This window comes from Rhinolophus ferrumequinum, chromosome 9 (genome assembly GCF_004115265.2).
Source record: "Rhinolophus ferrumequinum isolate MPI-CBG mRhiFer1 chromosome 9, mRhiFer1_v1.p, whole genome shotgun sequence".
Classification (NCBI taxonomy): Eukaryota; Metazoa; Chordata; class Mammalia; order Chiroptera; family Rhinolophidae; genus Rhinolophus; species Rhinolophus ferrumequinum.
The window spans coordinates 63019222-63041346 of NC_046292.1; the positions used below are offsets into that span (position 1 = coordinate 63019222).

Genomic DNA, 22125 nt, shown 5'->3' on the forward strand with positions numbered 1-22125 from the left:
CTTTAGACATTTCAAACTTAGTGGTATTTTCTATCTCAAAACTTCAACAATTCCAATAAAGGCATGAGGCTACCAAAAGACTTTTACAAGAATATTCAAATAGTTTTAGTAATGAGAGCCCAAAACCAGAAACAACTAACAATGAATACCAACTAAAAGTAGACTGAATAAATTGTACTATATTCATACCATGGAAAACTACACAACAATAAAAAAAGAATGAACTATAGCTATGCTACCACAACCACAGCATAATGATGAGTGAAAAAAGCTTGGCACAAAAGAGTATGCCCATATATTATGTGTGATTTCATTTATATGATGTTCCAGAACAGGAAAAACTAAATCTGAAGTATTAGAAGTCAGAATAAAGACTACCTCTTAGCAGGATCAGGAATAATTGATTGAGAATAGTCATGAGGGAACCTTCTGGGATACTGGAAATGTTCTATATTTTGATCTGGGTGATGCCTACACAAGTATGCACACTTAAAAATCCATCAAGCTGTACCCTTAATATTTGTTCCATTTACATTATATATGTTATAGACATTTGTGTGTGTGCTGCCTCAGTTTTTTAAAAGGTAGTGATATATAACCATCAGACATAGAAGGAGGAGACTCCACGGTCCCTGACGTCAAAGGGAGAACATGGTATAGTATTTAAAAGTTATAGTACAAGCGATCCTATAAATACTACAGAAGGAAAGATCAAAAAAGAAAAAGATCAAGAAGTAATCATCTTACTTAGAAGAGTGGAGGTTATAATTATTTTTGAGACAGCAACAGGTAAAGTCAGATTATTAAGTGTTTACTAGGTAAAAAGCAGGAAGACATGACCTTCAAGAAGTAATGTGAAAAGAAAGACGGCATTATAGCTTAGAGGAAAGAAGAACTAAAGAAAAGGTTTTTTTGATGGCGGGGATGGGGTGTGGGAGGTATATTCTAGAAAAAACTGGAATATATTTGAGAACCAGTGGATTAAAAACAACTGAAAATAAAAGAAATGAAACACCTAGTACACTAGGCACAAGAGTCCAACTACAGCCCACAGGCCAAATCCAAGCCGCTGCCTGTTTTGTAAATAAAGGTTTAATGGAATGTAGCTACCTTCCATTTGTTTATGTATCGTCCAGGGCTGCTTATGTCCTAAAAAGGTAGGATTGAAAAGTTGCAATAGAAACCATCTGACTTTATACAGAAAAGTCCACTGAACACTTAATGACGGTCCTCTAGGAGACAGAAGGAGATCAGAATGAACAAAAGTAGAGAGGTTAGCCCTAGGAAAAGAGTAGAAAATGTGTGATTATGCCAACATATAGGGAACGTAAGAGAGGGATATAGAAAAAAATAATCCTATTCTATGCCAGGGAACGAGCAGTGCACTGAGTATTCATAAATAAATCAGAAATGTTTCAGGCCTCCAGAAAATAAGTCAACGATAATATAACAATATTAACAACTACTACGGATGCTCCTACCACTATAGCGATGACTAATATTAATAGCATACTGCTACTGAACATTTCCATCTGGATATTCTCAATACAACTGCAAACTCAAAACAGCCAAAGCAAACTCATAATTTCGGTGTCTTCCTGTCCCCCAACCCCTAGCAATTCCATCCCCAATTCTTTTTCCTTCATCCTCTGAATATTTCTGGATCCCATCTACTTGTTTCTATCCCCTTCACCTCCACATCTAGCCCCAGCCACCATTAATCTCTCATTTGGGCCACTGCACTAGGCTCCTAATAGATCTACTGATATCCACTCTTTGTCCCCTGCCATCCATTTTCTACAATGCAGATTCCAAAATGTAAATCTGATCACAAATGTTCTCCTGTTACTCTCCTGTTTCCCTTGCCCTCACCACCCTAGTTGGCTTAACCCCCTTTGATGGCTTTTAAATGCTCATCTGATGAAATCCAAAAGTCCGCTCATGGCCAGAAATAACCTGGGGTGCCAGTCAATTTAGCTAAACTAATGATCTTTCCTAGAAATCGCTTCCCTGCATGGTTTCAGGTTAGAGTTGGCCACAAGAGAAGTCTGCACACGACTTTGAAGGCAGAAGGAAAGCTGTGGCTCTCACACTCTGACGGTCAGCATAGGGGCCATGTACTGTCGTGGCCTGTATGTGTTGACGCTCATCTGCTTGCTCCCCTCATTGCACAAGGCAGCATCTGAGCCTCCAGCTCCTGCCAGATCTTCTTCAGCCTCCCAGGATCCTGGCCATCTTGCCTCCCTGGGCCATGGACTTGTGCAGTTCTGTGGCAAAAAATGCCGGCTCTTCCTGGAAGTCACCGACGCCATCAAGCCTGGAGGGGGCAAGAGTCAGACAGAGGCTCCAGCGTGCTCTTGTGGGTCCCGATTTGTCCTAGTGGGTTCTAGTGCATGTCCAGTTGTTCTTTCTGATTGCCAACCCTGCTGAGCTACCACCAGATGCAGAGAGAGATACAAGCCCTCTGTAGACTTCTTCTAATCCCTATGGTAATAAGTATCTTATTCCACATCACTCTTAGTGGTTCTGCTTCTCTGATGGGACCCCGAACACATACAAATGCCTATGAGCGTGCCTGTGTCGCCAGCCTGATTCTGAGCCACCTTTCCCTTCACCGTCTGTGTCGAAACCACCCACTGTGTATTCCCACTCCACAGACTTTATACATGCTATGCTTTCTGACTGGAGTCCCCCCTCTTCTCTCCCTGGTTTTTGTCTAGTTAGAGCCCACCTTCTCTGACAGTGCCCTCAAAGCTTGGGTACCTTTCTTTCACATCATAGTAATTATACATTTTTAATGAAATCTCTCTCTCTCACTGGCCTATAAACTTGCAAAGAAAAGAGACTATGTTTGGTTATGCTCACGGGTGTATCCCAAAGCACCTAGAAAAGCACCTGGGACATGGTAGGCACTTGATAAATACTTGTTGAATGAGTGAATGAATATTTGCCCTGTGCCAAATACGATGTTAAATGCTTTATGGAGATTATTTCATATGTTTACAGAAACCCCGATGACATTGTCAATATCATCATTCCCATTTTACAGATGAATAGATGAAGTTACATTGCTGTAATTGGTGAGACCAGTATCCTACCACTCACACAAAGAGCAATTTTACTTTGGCATTCACACACTAAATTCTTTTACTCTTAGTAACACTGTAAGGTCAGTTTAATAGGACTGTTTTTTCATTTGACAATTGAAGACACTGAGATTTAAGAAGTTTGTTGACTTCTCTAAGGCCAAATTAAGTACCAGCTAAAGCTAGAACCCAGGCTTTTTTAAAACTTGATGTCTTTACCTCTCTGCAGCCAACCCCCAAATTTGGCCCCATATTGCTATCCACACTCAGATTCACCAAATCACTCCAACCATGACTGACCTCTACAGTAACCTCTCTATGAGCACTATCTTAAAAAGCCAATAAAGTTGATGGGATGACATAGCACTGTGCCTTAAACAACACATGGTTACATGCTAAGGACCAACAATGCCCTGACTTGGTTTTCATTAACATCATTTTAACACATCTCAATCACTTTAATGAAAGGAAATCTAGAATGGAAAAAAAATGCATTGTATAACATATTTATATGGAAGTCTGTCAAAAGGATGGATTTAATTTTTCAAAAGGAAATGGAAGAAAGACAGAAGATATAGAGTAAAGGAGGAAAGCAAAAGAAAGAGGATGGGAGTCAGGGATTGAGAGTTAAATTTTCCTTCCTAGCAAAATCAAGCCAGTTTTTTCAGTCACGTAGGAACGTATGATTTCATTAGCCTCTACAAAATATGCTTAGTCATCAACCTAAGTAAATCACACAGCCTCTGACAATGCTGTCCTAAAACCTATCTGTGTGACACATTCTACATCTAATTTTTCAATCACAAGACTCTTACAATTTCATAATGCCAAAGGAAATAATTTGATAATGAATACAGCAAAATGAGACCACCTGGCAGATAATCATACTGGCAACACATATCAGTCTTCATGAGATTCAACTCAATGGTTTAGATACTTCCCACAAATTGCAGAATCTAATCCAAGTGGATTATTCCCAGAATGGGTTTTATCATATTGAAATGCTTTGGAAACAAATAATCCATTTAAAATCTACATTCAGAAAATATTCCTCCATTCTCTACTAAAACTTCCCCCCAAAATAGTTCTATTGTTATTGAGTGAATGTAATCTTGTGTCTAGAAAGGCTAAAAAAGGATTAAATACTTCTTTAGGTTCCCGATTCTTCAATTTTCTTAACATCCTTAATAAAAGCTTTTTAAACTAAGTTATCTGTAAAACCTCAGAAAGCTCATTTTTCCTTCTAGAATCAGACAATTCAATATTAAATATCTAATTTCAATTTTGAACATATAATGCCACTTGGCATATCAAGAATTTCATTTTTAGGTGCACTGACAGGCAGAAATACAAATTCTTATCCAGTCACAAAACTTAAAATTCTTTCATTTCTTTTGCAAATATCTAACTCTACCATAATATACGTTTGCATTACGCATTTTTTTCTAAGTCACTGCAGTGGACAATGAGTAACATGTATTAAATGCTTACTAAGCACCAGGTTCTATTCTAAGAGCCTTAACCTCTATTAACTCATTTGAATTTAAAAGTAAAGTTATCCTACAATTATTTTAATAGTTAAATAGGTTGAAAGAAAATGCATGAAGGAAAAAGTAAGATAAGCATGCATTTCATCTAAGTTGATGTAGCAATTTACAAATCCATTTTCTTGACACGGGAAAAATGTTCATTTCAAACATGCACTAAGTGTAAGGAAAACATACCTCCATGAAAAAAGAATGCTTTCTCAATCCCGTTATAGAAGCTGTTATTACAAACTAAATATTTTAACAAGAAAGAGCAAATTCTTAATTAAATGCAAAGAAAACTAATAAATTATATATTTGAAATAAATCATTCATTTAGATGTTCTTTTTAAAGCAATTGTTCTAGAAAAATCATACCGAAAAATAATTATAATAAATAAGCTTTCCAAGACCAAAATCAAAATAAACAACAATAGCAAAAAGCATACCAGAAAAACTACTAAATGTATCTATTTAATACAGGAAAAAATGTAGACCTTGTTAATAAAAATGTTCTTGTCATCATGACATTAAGCCTAACAGATTTGGATGTCAAGTGAAAGATAATATGGCAGAAGCATTTGTAGGTTAAGGCTCACTTTTTGTACTATCTAGAAAATATATACCAGATACAATCTAGCACATAATATCAATATATTTCTGCTGAAATTAGAATTGTATGTGTTTGAGGTATTTATCTGTGTCAACGTGATCTGTTAAGACCTGCCCTGTAAAGTCATTGTTTAAGGTATAAACTGGAATCTAAAATTTTTTTTTAAAGTTTTCAAACTATATTCATGAGGCTGTTCAATGAAAGCCAATTCCTCTAATTCACTGAAATAATTACATGGTAACTAACCTCCTAATGATTAAATGTAGCCATCTTCCTCTCTCGTAAGCAGCGTTCTCCCTTTTCATTTCAGCCGTGTTATTCTATCATTTGACAGAATAATAACAAAAACAAAGCACAGTATTTTCTGAATGACATGAAAAGTATTTATTTAGCACAATGCTTAAAACATAGTAAGCACCACAAAAGAATTGGCTATACATTATTGTTGATATCATTAATCAAAGGAACCAGACATGTATCAAATGCCTATCATGTTCCACACGTTGTTCTACAGGCTTTACAAGCAGGTGTTTCAACACAGACTGCACCAAAGGAGTTTAAAAATACTGATGCCTGTAAAATATCTAGGAAAACATTTAACTAAGGACATGAGAAACTTGTATACTAAAAAAATATTAACATTGATAAAAGAAACTAAAGAAGACACAAATAAATGGAAAGACATCCCATGTTCATGGATTGAAAGACTTAATATTGTTAAACTGTCCATACTACCCAAAATGATTTACATATTCAGTGCAACCCCTATCAAAACCCCAAAGGTATTTTCTACAAAAATAGAAAAAAGAATTCTGAAATTCATATGGAACTACAAAGGTCCCCAAAAAGTGAAACAATTTTTAAAAAAGAAGAAGAAAGCTGAAGGCATCACACTTCATGATTTCAAAATATACTACTAAGTTACAGTAATTAAAATAGTATAATACTGGCAAAAGGATAGATATATAGACCCCTAGAACAAGAGACAGCCCAGAAATAAATCAAAGTAAATATGGTCAACTGATCTTCCACAAGGGTCCCAGGAATAGCAATGGGAAAAGGACAGTCTCTTCAACAAGTGGTGTTGGGAAAACTGGATATCCACATGCAAAAGAATAAAAGATATCCTTATCTTATACCACATACAAAAGAATCAACTCAAAATGGATTAAAGACTTAAAGTAAGACCTGAAAGTATAAAACTCCTAGAAGAAAACATAAGGGAAATGCTTCAAGAGAGTGGTTTTAGCAATGATTTCTTAGATATGACACCAAAAGCAGAGGCAACAAAAGTAAAGATAGACAAGTGAGACTACATCAAACTAAAAAGCTTCTGCATAGCAAATGAAACAATCGAAGAGTGAAAAGACAACCCACAGAGTGGGGGAAAATATTTGCAAACCATACATATGACAAAGAGTTAATATCCAAAATATATAAGGAATTCCTTCAATTCAATAACAAGAAAACAAATAAACCAATGTAAAAATGGGCAAAAAAAAAAAAAGAAAAAGAAAAGGAAATTCTGCCATATGTGACAATATGGATGAACTTTAAGGACATTATAGTAAATGAAATAAGCCAGTCATATAAGAAAATATTGCATGATACAATTTTTATGAGGAATCTAAAATATTTAAACATGTAGAAACAGAGAGAGGAATGGTGGTTGCCAGGGGCTGGAGTGAGGGATATAGAGATCTGGCATTTAAGGAGTATAAAGTTTCAGAAAGGAAAAAAACAAACAAACAAACAAACAAAAATGCCTGGGTCCCCAGCCCCAAGCATTCCAATTTAATTGGTATGGGATGCAGCCTAAACACATAAATTTGTTAAAGCTCCATGTGATTTAAATGTACAGCCAAGTTTGAGAACCACTGTTTAAATAGATGTGTTATTTCATTTAGTCTGAATAGATTGTTTTAGTAATTCTATTTTACAGATGAGCAAACAGATTCAGATTCAGCAACTTGTCAAAGACTTGGACAAGTCTGTCCAACTCTCAAAACCTTTGCACACTATATACCATGTTGCCGTCTGAACTGCAAATATGCTAGAGTGATCAGTAGTTTGTTATAATCTTGAAACCCTGCTAAGAGACAAACAATTTCTTTGCAAATATGCACATTGGGTATGAAAGGGACTTCACTACGAGCTCTAGTACAGGTTTTTGATTGTTTTCTTTTTAAATACAGACCATGACCTAGTAAGGTAATGAAATCAACTTAGTGAGACTGAATAAGCATTTTTAAATGAAACGATAGAATAAATTAGATGGAAATCATAATAGTGCCAGGAGGCATTGCATGTAGTAGGAAAAGTATTAACTGTTAAGTATTGAGATTTGAAAGTTTTATTCCTGTGTGTGTGTGTGTGTGTGTGTGTGTGTATACTATGACAAGAAATAAATCATATTTCTTACCATGAGTTACAACCAAATACGTCTGAAACATATTCTAACTAGAGATAAAAGCATGAGATTAAAAAGACAACCCTGAAAATGTTATTCATATTCTAATTTGCACACACTTATTTGTGTTTTTCTCTAATCCTGTGAGGTTTTCCGTCTCTACCAAGCATTCAAGCTCAGCTTAGCCGTCCGGTCTTTCCTTCTACCTCCTCGGCAGAATTAACTGTCCTTCGGGTGCATCACCACTATTACAGTGTCTACCACATTGGATTGCATTTTTAAAGTATCTGCTTTAAAGTTCTTTATTAGAAAGGGCAGTGTCTCTCTGAACAATGTGAACCAAACAGAGCCTGATACATAGTGAAAATTAATTTTTTTAGTTGGATACAGCAGCTCTCCATTATTTTACTCATGAAATTTTAGTGATACAAAATCTAAATTAAGAATGAATCACATTTTCCATTTTTCTGAATGATCACAAATACCATTAGAGTTACTTTATCCACACCAAGTCTGGATAATGCTCAGTTTTGCCAAAGATTACATCAAAGGAGAGGGAAGATAAACTTTGAAAGTAACTCTACTGGATTAGCCTACATGGATTGGTTATACCAGCCTAGTCTTTCTATTTTAATACTAAATTCACTCTTCCTATTACTGTTCCCGTACTAGCTTTTAACTAAATATATTTGTTGAACACTTACCAAATAAAATACACTAAATAAATTGTGGTTAGTTTCCATTTTATGAATGCTAATGGGGAAAAAAAGTTTTGCTAAAACACCAGTCAAAAGGGAAGAAGTAACCATTTATTCTCTTGATCTCAACACCATCAAACTCTTTTCATCGTGTATATTCATAAATAAAGGCATTTTATCATGTCTTTCCCATTTCTTAACTTTACTGAACTACTGGGACTAAAGAAGTCTTTTAAAAATATATATTATATACACATACATATACGTACATATACAAATATATGGTTTTAATCTTATATCCCTGACCAGACAAAAGTCCAATATTATCACAGTAATCTGAGTAAACCTTTAACAGATATTATATAGTAACTATCAGTTACTTACTGATATATAAATTTGAAATATAACTACAATTCTTTAGCATTAGAAGAAAGAAATTTAAACTGTAATAGCACAGGAATGAGAATTAAAATTGAAAGCATGCCAGAGATCATGCTCCATAAAAATCTATTTCGGGAATCCATGTGAAAAATTCTGCCAGTCTTCACTCCTGCAACGTTAACCTTCAAATTTCCTAGTTACAAACTTATACGATCTTAAAATGTCAAAATCACATACCATTTTTTTGTTTCAAGTTTTGGGCTCAAATTAAATGAGTTTATGATCTTCTATTTATGCAGCTTCACTGAACACTACCGGCCCAACTATCAGAGCCAAGAGCCAACCGTAGCAGGAGCAGACTGGCAGACGGCATCGCTGATTCATCTCGGGAAAAACAGGCTGCAGCATCTACAGTGCTGAGGATATCCAAAGAGGGTAAAAAACTGATCATGTGCCAAATAGTTCCTCTTGGAGCACAGTCAGAAGGACCGGAATAGACAAAACTCAGTTTGCTCCAGATGAATTTCAATTTAAACGTGGTTCTTTCAGTCCAGAAAAAGAGCCAGCAGGGGACAGTGCCAGTAATAATTTGCAAAGCCATACTGTGGTCCCAAAACTGGACAATTTAGGCATTTTTTTAGAAGACAGCAATGTTTTCCTTGTTCATTTAATTCCATTAACAAGGGCTATGTGACTATTTCACCTATACTATGCTAAATAGTTTGTACTTTGAAGATAATCCCTCCAGGTAGCCTATAACCAAACAAAGTATTTCCTATTTTCCTCATTTTAGTCCATTGGGTTTTATATAACATCTATCTCACCTAGCAAGTATATAACTAAACATCACAGAGTTAAAATAACAACCCTTCATCTATTACAGAATCTGAGGCAGCTGCTTAAGTGGACCATCAGGGAAAAATGATGCAGACACCAGTCAGGAAGGGAGATGGAGTTACAGAGGTACCCAGGGGACCATATGAACCAGAAAAGCTTTTTTTCCTCATATTCCCAATCCATTTAGCTAGCTCCTCACAAACAAGTACCCACAATTAGAGGATACAGCCTAACAAAGGGACCCTAACCCAGAACCCTATCCTAAACTCAAATGAAACATAAATGACAGTCATAGGAAGAAAGACAGAGAGAAAGGAAGGAAAACAACTCAATCACCCTCTAGAATGGCATACCGAAGATTCTACATATTACAGAGAAAAAAATGCTCTTTGCCAAAAATCAAACACTCGACTAGTTTTCCTATGAGAAATTACTAATCTCAACTATGGAAGCAAGACTAATAAATAGGTGGCAAAAATCTAGTATTTAAAATTTAAATAGCTTCATAACTGATTTTTGTTAACTCATTTTATAATTCATTTTTAAAGGATCAGTTTAAGTCAAAATTATACCAGAAGGCGTTCCAATAAAGCAAGAGGTGTTTTGGTATTTGGAGAAGGAGATGTAACTATGAATTATAGTTTACATATTATTATAACACAATATATAATAATATATGTTAATAATTATTAATCAATAATTACATGATAAAATTTATATATTATAAATAAATGAACATTCATGTAAACCTGGAAACTCTAATCTGGCAGCGATGAAAATGGAAATTTCTGATACGAAAGGTATTTGGCTATGTTATTATCAAATTAATTTCATATTATTTCAAGACACTCTGGGGTCTAGGATATAAATTTGACTCTAATTCACTCATTAGTTTAACACATATTAAAAGTACCTACTTTACTTCAAACCTAAGAGCATGACCTCACTGAATTAGTTTGGATAGGAAACGTCTGGATTCTTTCTCTTGTGAGCCCTCAAAACAGAGATGAAACCACACACTAGTTTCAGTAGCCTGCTATCAGATACCACAGAGAACCTCCGTTAGTCCTCCATGTATAGCCCCAGAGGCTTTTAATGATTTGAAAAATGTGTGCAGATTGTAGGACGTGCTTCAGGCAAATTCTCAAGGGATTACTAATGAAAGAAAATTCTACTCTAACGAAGACTCAAAAGATTTTTTTAAAAAATCAAACACCCCATTTGGAACAACATGGACGGATCTTGAGATTATAAAGCTAAGCGAAATACGTCAGACAGAAAAAGCAGAGAACCATATGATTTCACTGATATGTGGTATATAAACCAAAAACAACAAAAGAACAAGACAAACAGATGAGAAACAAAAACTCATAGACACAGACAATAGTTTAGTGGTTACCAGAGGGTAAGGGGGGTGGGGGATGGGAGATGAGGGTAAGGGGGATCAAATATACGGTGATGGAAGGAAAACTGACTCTGCGTGGTGAACACACAATGGGATTTATAGATGATGTAATACAGAATTGTACACCTGAAATCTATGTAACTTTACTAACATAGATTTTAACTTTACTAACTTTACTAACATAGATTGTAACTTTACTAACTAATCTATGTAACTTAGTAAAGTAACTATGTAACTTTACTAAGTTTATTGGGTTTATTGTCACCCCAATAAACTTTAATTAAAAAAAATTTAACAAAAACAAAAAAATTCAAACACCCATTACATTGTTCTGGCAGCTGACTGTAGGAGACGACTAAGGCAGCAAACCTTAGTAGTCTCAGAATGCTCAGAATGACTACAAACTAATTTTACTCCTCTGTTCAAAAACATCTAGGGCCTATTTCAACTTTGACAGTGAGATTTTACCAAACCCCAACATTTTTTTTTAACTTTCCCTTGATAGAGACTTAACTGATAGTTTAAAACACACTCTAGAAAAAATATATTGGTCTGGTAACAGAGGTGGAAGTGGTAGCTCCGCCTCTTTTATTTGTACATAACACTGCACTAGCTGAAATGGGCTCTTGGAGCTACATTTCATGCCATAAGTTTGAAACTTCCATCACCCACTCTTCTGTGTATTTGAACAAACGCAAAATTGATTTGGGGGGAAGTTTTAAAGCATGTCTAGGTCATTTCTTCATCCCACTTCAGTGCAGAGGGGCCCTGGCCCTCTCTTTGATACATATATTTGGTAAAGTCCTCCTATCACTCAGCCCAGCAGGCTCTCAAATCATAGGATTCTTTACTTAACTGAAAACAAGTAATAACAGGTAATTTCCAGGAAATAAAATCTCAAATGCATTGCCCTTCATAAACCTCAGGTATGAAAAATATGTATGAAAGAATTGCGACATAAAAGATAGCAGACAGAGTGTCATGGAGACACTGTAACATCCATCCCGGGATTACGCCAGGTCATCAGAGAGCTATACACCTGGGTCACCCCACGATGCTGGTAACAACCACCTGAACAGAACTGCTTTAAGAAGAAGAAGACTCATTTATTGAGCACATACTATGATCTGCTCTCAAGACAAATTATATTCTCATGTTAGAGAAGAAAATAATCAAAATCTTCAGAGGTTATTTCCCCCAAGGACACAGTCACACCATGGGCCGATATTGAAGGACACTATGAAAAACAGCCCAACAAGGACTGTTGAATTTCACTGTAAGGATGTTGAGGACATTTTACATTACACTGTACTGAAGCCACTTTAAAAGAAACTGTAGCAGAAATTTCACTCTGGATTCTATGTCTATAGACCTGTAACTATATTTTAAGTTATAAATTATAATACATAGAATAACATTATTAACTCAGTGATGACTTATTCAAGGACGAAGTAATTTAGAACGATTGGTCAGGATTTGACTCTAAGAGAGTACAGGAAATCTTTGAATTACTGTCCTTTGATTTTGATTATTATAGATGGCTTTTCTTTCGTACTTTTCCCCAGTACTTTATTGAGGTATAATTTATATACGTGGTAAAATGTACACCTTGGTGAGTTTTCGGAAGATTTTGTTAAGTAGCATTGCAGACATGTAGTATGTGTTAGTGTGAACATGCAAGATGAGATGAAAACTAATCTGAGAATATCAGTAAGAAGAAAAAAAAAGATGATGTGAGCTAGGGGAGACATTAGCTTACAAAACCCATTTTCTGAAATCCTGTATGTCTATTAGGGATGGTCCCACATTTAATACCGAGTTTTCTATCTTCCAGGCAAAGAGGGAAACACAAAAAGTTAAATGCTTAATGGAAAAGCTCATCCATGAGAAAAACAAACCAGTTGCCTAAGAGGAACAATGTTGTTGCTGTTCAAAAATTAATCAATGCACAACAGGCTAATAAAAAATCATATGTCTATATCAATTGATGCAGAAAAAGTATTTGATGTAATTTGACATCCATTCTGGATAAAAAGTCTCAGTGTGCTAGGAATAGAGAGGGAACCTCCTCAACTTAACAAAGAACATCAACAAAAAACCTACAGCTAGCATCGTACTTAATAGTAAAACACTGAGTAATTTTCCTCTACGATTCGGATCAAGGCAAGGCTTTCTACTCTCACTGTTCTTATTTGACATAATACTAAAAGTTCTAGCTGTTGCAACAAGGCAAAGAAAATAAATTGAAAGCATATGCATTGAAAAGAAAGAAAGAAAACTGTCTCAATTTGCAGATGACATTACTGTTTATGCATAAAACAGAAAAAAATCTCATGACTGTCTACGAAGAAAAAAAAAACACACCAAAAACTCCAACGCGCTGTAATCCTAGATCCAAAATGTGAGTTCAGTAAGGTTTCAAGACACAAGATCAACACACAGAAACTAATTACATTTCTATATGAAAACAAAGAAATGGAAACAGAAATTTAAAATGCAACATTATTTACGGTTTGCTCCAAAGAAAATGAAATATTTCAGATTTGCAAAATCTGAATGTTCTATAGGTCTGTTTCACAATAATGTGTACATATTTAACACTACTGAACTGTACACTTCAAAATGGTTAACGTTATAATTTCCTTTTATGTGTCTTTTAACACAATAAAAAATTATACAAAAAAATAACCAGTGCTACAAAATATTAACTAGAAGAAAAAGTTGCATTTGTGGAATGCTACAAAATGCCAGAAATCACCCAAATAATTACACAAATCACAATATTTTTATACTACTCTGAAAGAAAAAGTTACTACTTTTTTCTTCCAGAAAACATGATGACCACTTTCATATTACCAGAATACATAGTTATTTCAAGGAGGTCTGGAATACCATTAGGTAATTTTACTTGGAGATCTAAATCTCTGTATTTCTCTATATTCATAGATACTGCTGAATGTATGTGCTGAAATTTGTTCCTAGTAGAACCTACACTTTAGGATCTTCACTCCACCTATATGTATTATTCTGGTTCTTTATGGATTCTTAAAACAAAATTCATAAAATTCATGCACTCTCAAGCACATTATGGAAATAAATATGCCATACTATAACTAATGGAGAACACATGTAACTTTTAATTCCTTATTCAAGAATGAAAATAGCTCTCGACGTACGTACCCAAGATAAATTTTTAAAAGAGAAAATGCCTATGCAGAATGACAACCCCCTTACATATGTAGCAGCAAACTTTACTTTCTGCCAGAAATGCTCATTTGGCATTGATTTTTGGCAAGTAAAAAAGCTTTTCCACAAATATAGCGTCTGCTTGATTTTAAGAAGCCAGGGTTCCTCCTTTAAACTTTCCTTAATATTTAATATGTCTATTTTCGTTTCATTTTTGTAGCAAGTTCCAGAAATATCCTGTTTCAATTTCCCAAAAATAATGTGTTGAAATATGTGTATGTTGACCAAGTTTGAAGCAAATGTGGACTAAAAGTAGATGTCAGAGATTAGGGAAAAGTATTCAATAAGTTTGACAAGTTATTTTTTTCCTCAAATATCCTAAAATAAGTCAAACCATCAAAACTATCCAGTAAGTTAATAAAGGTTACCCTCTTGTTTACATAAAACAGTAAATACCAGCTTCTAGTGTCAAAATTAGTTTCTAGGAGGTGTAGTTTCTATAGACCAGTTTCTAATCCTACTATGATCCTTCATGTAAATTTTGCCTGTTTTCTTTTTTTCCCCTCTCTCTCCGGCTTGATTTTTCACTATTAAAATGGAGGAAATCTCTGCCAATCTTTAGCATTCTAGATTGAGGAGTGCTAAGGAACTAAATATAATCATCTTGGATGTGATCAAACCTAAAGCTAAATGAAAATGCCCCCATCTGGTTTCATGTACATAAAACTGATGATGGCAAGTGTTCAATTACTCTTTCCTCTCCACAGAGCAGCTACCACATATTTGCTGGGTAACTGCAGACTGACTGATTCTAAATATAAACTGAGATGTGTGCTAAAATTATTGTCCTGATTTTTCAGCAATCACTATGAATGTCACACATCGTTACAGATTTTATTTATCAAGTACCTTGAAGAAATGGATTTTAAATGATAGTGGTGGTAACAAAATTACATTTCCTATCAAATGCAATGATCCAAAGCAAATCGACAGTTGCTACCTTTTCCTACCAATCTCCCTATGTGTGACCATTCATATTACAAAGTCCATCAAACCTAGTATTAGAACCACATCAATTAAAGCAGATTTTACACAAATAAATTTTAGGTGACGTCACTTCTCTTGCGAAAAAAAAGAAAAAAGATATTAGTATCTTCAGTGAGAGGTATACCTAAGCCGCCCCAAAATTCTAATCAACCAAGAGCTTTGAAATAATCTTGAAGCTGCAGCCTGGATCACTACTGATCCATCTTCCAAACCTACAAATGCTCAATTTACTTAAGAAAGTCAACTTCACTGCAAATACACTAATAAAGAGAGGAGAATTTTTATAAAAACAAGCTACTAACATCTTATTAAATTAGATGTGGCACCAGTTCAGACTTTGCCAAGTAGTGGGTAAAGGAGAGAAATGTTCAAAATAGTCCTTTGACAAACATAATGTTCCATTTTACAAGGCTAAGAAACAGGGAAACAAAAATAACACAGAAGTCTGAAAGCTTGGGTGCCATAGCCAATTTAGAAAAGTCAAGCAATGCGGATAATTCAGTTCACCCAGTGCCCCAAGGACATCATCAATTTCAAAATGAAAGAGTTCTCAGCCCCAGAGACCCCCAGTGATCACATGACACTTAACTCCAAACCTTCAAAGGAGTCAAAGACCCACAGGTCAAGCACTTGCTTGCAAATAAAAAGTGAAAGAAAAAAGGGAAAAATGTCTTTATCACATTCCCAAAGCCTAAACAATCCCAACACCTTGGCTTTGTCCACTATGATATGTATCTTGGGCAGGAGTATGTTAGCAGATAAATGTCAAATGGGAACTAATGGAAATAAGAGATAGCGGAGAATCAATAGGCAAGCCTATATGATGTTTTTAATTTTAACTTAAGCCTAGAGAAACCATTGGTTAAGTCCAGTTCAACTTTGACATATAATGCCTAATAGAAATAGATTGACCACCTTCTAAAAGCTTAATTAAGCAAACTGCTTTAACTAATAGGTCCCAACTAAGCACAGGACCAATTCTGTCCAAAATACTCTGCCTACCTCAGTGTCCAGCTTCCACCAGAAATCATCTGTCAGGTCTTGCAAAGGGGGGTGGGATCTTGTCTGTTTGTCATGCGATGCTTCAGTTTTTATTGTTTCCTTTCAGGTTTCCCAGGCCTACATCGTATAAGAACCTGTCTCTCTACTCCCTACTCGTGACCTCAAGACATGTTCATATCCCGACTCCCCTTCCACCAGTCCTCAGAGAGTTAATGGCCTCTCTGCCTCAATGGCTTTCCAAGGAGGGTAGGGGCTGGACCAGGAGGAAGCTCAGGTGAGATGCTGGGGAAGCCTGTCAGGGACCTGGCCAATGTGCCTGTCTGAGGAGATAGTACCATGTGTCCCTACAACTGGTGGGGGAAACTGAGGCACCGTCTCTCTCCTCCATGAGAGGAATTTCCTCGGAGGGAGGATATTGTGAACAAGGAGAGGGGAGTATTTGAATGCCTGGAGGGGACATTGGGAATGTTACGTGTCTCCAGAGACTGCTGTTCTCAAAGGACCTCTCCGGTCACGTGTGTGGGGTATGGGAGGGGAGTCTTCACCGGCCATCACACATTCTTGTACCTTATAACCAGGACCTCTGTTGAGAACTGGGAGGTCTGGAATGCCTGTCCTCACCTACGTGGATTCTCCAAATTAGCGGGCAAGACTGAGTTCATATGCATTGCACTGGCAGGATACTGACGCTGGAGACCTGGGAATCTGATGCAGGAGGACGAAAGAAGCTGAAGTTTGCAAGAGACAGATGTTTAAAGAAGGAAGGGTCCAAATACAAGATTAGGACCAGAAAGTAGTCTAGCATGCATGTCCCTTCTCTGACTATAAACTCTTGCTCACTCACCAAACCTGTTCTCCAACTTTATTTACATCTTCTCTCCTCAGTGGCCCCAATTGCCTGCCTTTCTCCCAGTCTTTTTCCCAGTCTTAGGGAGTCTTTTTCCTCAAAAAAAGAGGGGGCCTGAAAGAGTAAACTAGATTGAGTATTGTTAGTATGCAACCATCCTATGCTTAATATGTAAATGTTCTAAAGAGAACACACAGAATCCAGCAGAGTGTCAAAACTTGAATAAAATAGTCAAACTAAGCATCACAAAAAAACTTTATTTTATAACTACCGTGTTTCCTCGAAAATAAGACCTAGCCAAACAATCAGCTCTAATGTGTCTTTTGGAGCAAAAATTAATATAAGACCCAGTCTTATTTTACTATAACATAAGACCAGGTCTTATATAATAAAATGTAATGTAATATAATGTAATGTAATATAATATAATACCAGGTCTTATATTAATTTTTGCTCCAAAAAACGCATTAGAGCTGATTGTCGGGCTAGGTTTTATTTCCAGGGAAATTTCCAGGGCATGTGTGGTGATGAATGTTAACTAGACTTATTGTGGTGATCATTTGCAATATATATAAGTATAGAATAATTATGTTGTATACCTGAAACCAACAGAAAATCATAACAGACCAGATATATTAGAATTTAGCTTTTATTAATAGTTAACTTCATTAAATTAGCCCTTGTTCAGAATCACAGCATCACTGGAATGTAGTCATGTCCTAGGGCCTGTAGGCCTGCCTCTAAAGCAAGTTTAGAAGTGTACTCTGCTTAAGATAACAGAAGAATGTAACCTGTTAACCGTTAAACATATAGCGTTGTTCTTTTCTTTCTGCTCTTAAGATAAGGTCACTGACTCACAATCCCAAAATGTCTTACAGACCTCTCTCTCCACCTGGCCATAGTCACGTAGGACCAGGACTGCCTGCCGCCAGGAGCTGAATAAATCATATCGCTGAAGCTTCTATAAGAACTGACCAATCAGTACAGCCCAGGACATTGAGCCCCTTATTTATGATTAGTCATGATTTTTGTTCTATAAAATCTTTTGTCTGTAAATCATCCAGAAGTTTGGGCTTGTAAGCATTAGCTTCCCGGTCTCCTGGATGGCTCCATTCATAATAAAATAGCCAATCTTTCTCCACTGCAAAGCCCCAGTGTCAGTAGTTCTCAGAGACTCACTGCACACATGGGTGAGTACATAGTCTCTTTTGACTCACTTGATTTCACACCTGAAATTAATATGTTATTTGTCAATTATGTCTCAAGAAAAAAAAGCCAAACTAAGAACTCATACCTGTTAACCCAGAAATTTTATTTCTGAGACTCTATTCTAAGGAACTCATTTTAAGATACAGAAAAGAGCTTTTGAGTAAATACATTCTTCACAGTGTCATTTACTACTATCAATAATAATAGAATGAAAATGAGCAATGATTGGGATATTATGGTAGATCAACCCAATGTAAAAATTATGTAGGCATTTTAAATATTCACTGTCCAAGTGTAAGTGAAAATTAATGTTATAAAATTTAAAGTAAAAATATATAAAAGGTAATATACAGAACATGATTAAAACTATGCATGGAAAAAAGTGTAAGAAAACACATCAAAATATTAATCGTGGTTGACTTTAGTTAGTAAGGATTTTTTCCTTTTTATAGTCTTATAATTTCCAAATTGTTCGTAATTCTATAATGGAGAGGGAAAGCCTTGAAAAAGGCAAACTTCTTGGAAAAAGTTTTACTTGCATAAAAACTTTTTCTAGGTTTAGTTGAAAACTAGTCCTTTTAATATCAGTATTCAGGATATATTCCATTTTCTGGAAGAGCACTTGGAGCAAGTAATATGGAGAATATGAGCAAAAGGAGCCAGAGAAACTTGGCCTACTTAGAAACCTACACTAGTTCCCTATGATTACCAGATAAGGAACAGATTTCACTGCCTGATATTCAAGGTTCTTTGTAATTTGCCACCCTGTATCCAAACAGTGTATGTGCACTTCTCAGCTGAACCTCTTTGTCTGGCTTTCTTTTTGCCTACCGAAATCCTTCCCATCTCTGTTATTTAATTCACTTCCATCCATGATGACTTTCCTGAACCTCTGATGACCCTACCCTCCACAATTTTTCCTTCTTCTTACCGCATTGAGATAGCACTTAAGTTTGCACCACCTTTTTCTGGTATTAGTCCAATTCTAATTATTTTGTTAATTATTCATGTGTAAGTAAGTATCTCCCCAGCTAGACTTAAGTTCCTTGAAGTCAAGAATTTAGATGGTCCATAGACAGTACTCACTGAACAAACACAGTGTGAGTGAGAGTGAGAGTGAGAAAGAGAGAGATCTAAAGCCAATTTGGTATTAAATTCACACTCTCAGTGATGTTATCTAAATAAAATGTGTTGCCTGTTTTAAAATGTTCCTACTAACCTTCCATCCCTAGGACATGCACTTTCTTTTAAAGAAAGAAAAATAGCAATGGTGTTGTCTTCTTGCCTACTCGTTCATACCAGTTCTGCTGTCCCCCTTGAGATTAAACAGATTGGACTGCAAGATGCCTCATCAAGATTCAGTCATGTAAAAAACAAAAAGAAATGACTTCCTCGGAATCAAACTTAAGACTCATCACAAGACCCTACTTCTCTTATGGTATTGTCTGAACAACAAACGTAAATGTGTGCCTACATTTTACGGCTTAATTTAGGCAGTGGGCTTTAGTCTGTCAATATCCCCATTAACTTAAAGAAGAATTCTCCACTGCAAATGGTTCAATAACTTAGAAACCATGAGCTAAGATGACTATGCTCCTGTCTGCCATCAAGTACTATTCCAGTACTTAGAGACAATGTGCAATTTGTACTATAGCAACCTGCCTCCTGAGACATTAACAAGAGTTAGCTGCCATTATTTTTGCAGAAGGAGCACACAAGGTCCATATAATTGTTAACTCTGAAGGGCAGGGCAAAAACAAATCAATTCAGTTTCCCACTCTACAGAACTACATTTTGCTACAACACACATGCTTTTTTTGAGTCAATGCTTATCCAGATTCTACCACTTACAAGTATGTGATCTTGAACCTTTTCTGTATTTCAGTTCCTTAGTCTGTAAAACGGAATTAATCATCTGCTATGCCAAATCACAGAATTGTAATGAATCAAATAATTATCAATCTCGGTTTATCTGTCACCTTATAATGGGGTGACAACCCCACAAAAACAGTTCAGTCACACACCCCATGAACTAGATAACTGTTTTTACTGCAATTGTTTTCCTAAAGTTTAAAAAGGAAAAAGATCCAGATTTTTTTTTAACTTTCCTGATTTGTCCAACACTTGAGCATCCACCATGTATCACTGCCAAAAATGTGTTGGACATCTCCTGTTATGACCTAGCTCTCCTTTGCAGTGTTGTCTAGATAGGATTATCTTTTGGCATATGCTTTCTTGGAAAATATGTTGCTGTTGTTGTTTTCACATAATTCAAAGCATGCTCTTACTTTAATACTAAAAGAACAATAATTCCACATAAGGAAGTTTATAGGTTGTTGTTGCTGTTGTTTGAGATTACTCCTATGAAAATTAATTCTATGTTTAATAGACTATATAAATGTACACTTAGATAAAAAAAAAAACTTCTTAATACAGTGAAAGGTCCATGGGCTTTAGGGTCAGGGAGACTTGTACTCAGATTCCTGTTCTGTGACCTTGAGCACATAATTTAACTTCCCTGCTCCTCACCTTCCACATATATGCCTAGGCTCTGAAAGTATTATTTCCCTACCTGAAATCTTTTCCTCCTATGTCAGGACCAATCAAAACCCACCTGTTCTGAATACACAACAACTTTGATACAGCATCTTTCTCATACATGGGGGAATGCTATGCAATGTAAAATTAAGTGGATGATGGCACGAATTAGTCATCCAATAGGGCAAAACGTAGAGAAACAGAGGTATGGACAACGGCCCTAGACTTCACTCACATGTGTGAAAAAGACACTAATTTGACACACTTTGTGAAGACTGCACTGCACACTCACCGAGGTTTGTACCAGGCTGTGGGAAAAGGTCGGAATTTCAGAACAAGCCAGTGGGGAGCCTCCCTGTTCACGCCACCGGATCCCACCCGCCGGGTGGTTCACCTGGAGCCTAGAAACTGAGGTGAGAGCGCAGCAATTGACCTCATCCCCTTCCCTCCCCCACTCTGCCCAAACCTCTGGGGCACGAATGGTGCTGAATCATTAGCACTGACAGCAGCAGCTCCCCGTTCTGATGCTCCGGCGGGGCACAGAGTCCGCAGAGCAGTGACCGTCCCGGGTGGGGGCCGAGACCTAGAGGACCTGGGTACGTGAGAGGGACTCGGGGAGGATCAGGGCAGCAGGTACTCACCCGAGTGAGATAAGCCCCGCCGGGTCCTCGCCTCCCCGCTGAAAGCGGTCTCTCCGCGGCTCCCGCGCGTCCCGGTTTCCCGCGGGAGGCCGCCCCCGGTCGCAGCCTGAGCTGATGGTCGGGTGCTCCCCTCCGCCCACCCACCGCCAGCAGCAGCCACTGCTTAGGCTCTGGCGCTGGACCCCCAGCAGCTGGAGCAGCTGTCTCTGCCTAAGGGGGTGGCGGCTACCGACGGGCTAGACCATTCGCGGGCTGCGACCGGGGGTGCGCGACGTGCGGAGCGGAGCTGGGGCCGAGCCCGCGTCGGGGCGACGACAGTTGGGAGGAACCAAGCACCAGGGGAATCCTGAGCACCCTCTGCTCCGGCAGCGCTTGGGGACAGCTGGTACCAGTTGAGGAGCAACTGCTTTTTCTGGCTGTTGACTGAAGACAGTCCTTTGGCTTTTCCAAGCTTCCCCCCTCCCGGTTTGCCATGGTCCGGCTCGAAGCTCCTTTAGAACGCGGCAAACAGAGGACTTAGCAACTGGAGCGCCTGGGCGGTGTCGCCTGGGCGGTGTCCCTGCCTAAGGAGATGCGAAAGGGTGCTGGCCTGCGCCCTGGCTTCCTGCCACCTCCTGTTCCATCGTGGAGCCCTATGGCGCCAGTTCACGGTGCACGTCTTACCACATATCAGCGCGGCTTCCTGAGTCCTTGAAGGGA

At 37.2% G+C, this 22125-nt stretch overlaps 1 protein-coding gene across 3 annotated transcripts in view; it reads right to left on the reverse strand.

The window, feature by feature from the left end:
- The window catches only part of TTLL7 (tubulin tyrosine ligase like 7), a 121925-nt gene extending 100078 nt beyond the window's left edge, over positions 1–21847 (reverse strand). The window contains exon 1 of one of the 3 annotated variants that reach the window (XM_033114401.1): positions 21427–21843. The gene's annotated coding sequence lies outside the window, so the exon portion shown is untranslated. Of the gene's footprint in view, positions 1–8951; positions 8971–21426 lie in introns of those variants that run through there. The other 2 variants (XM_033114402.1, XM_033114403.1) reach the window with 2 other exon arrangements.
- Between the last annotated feature and the right edge of the window lie 278 nt (positions 21848–22125).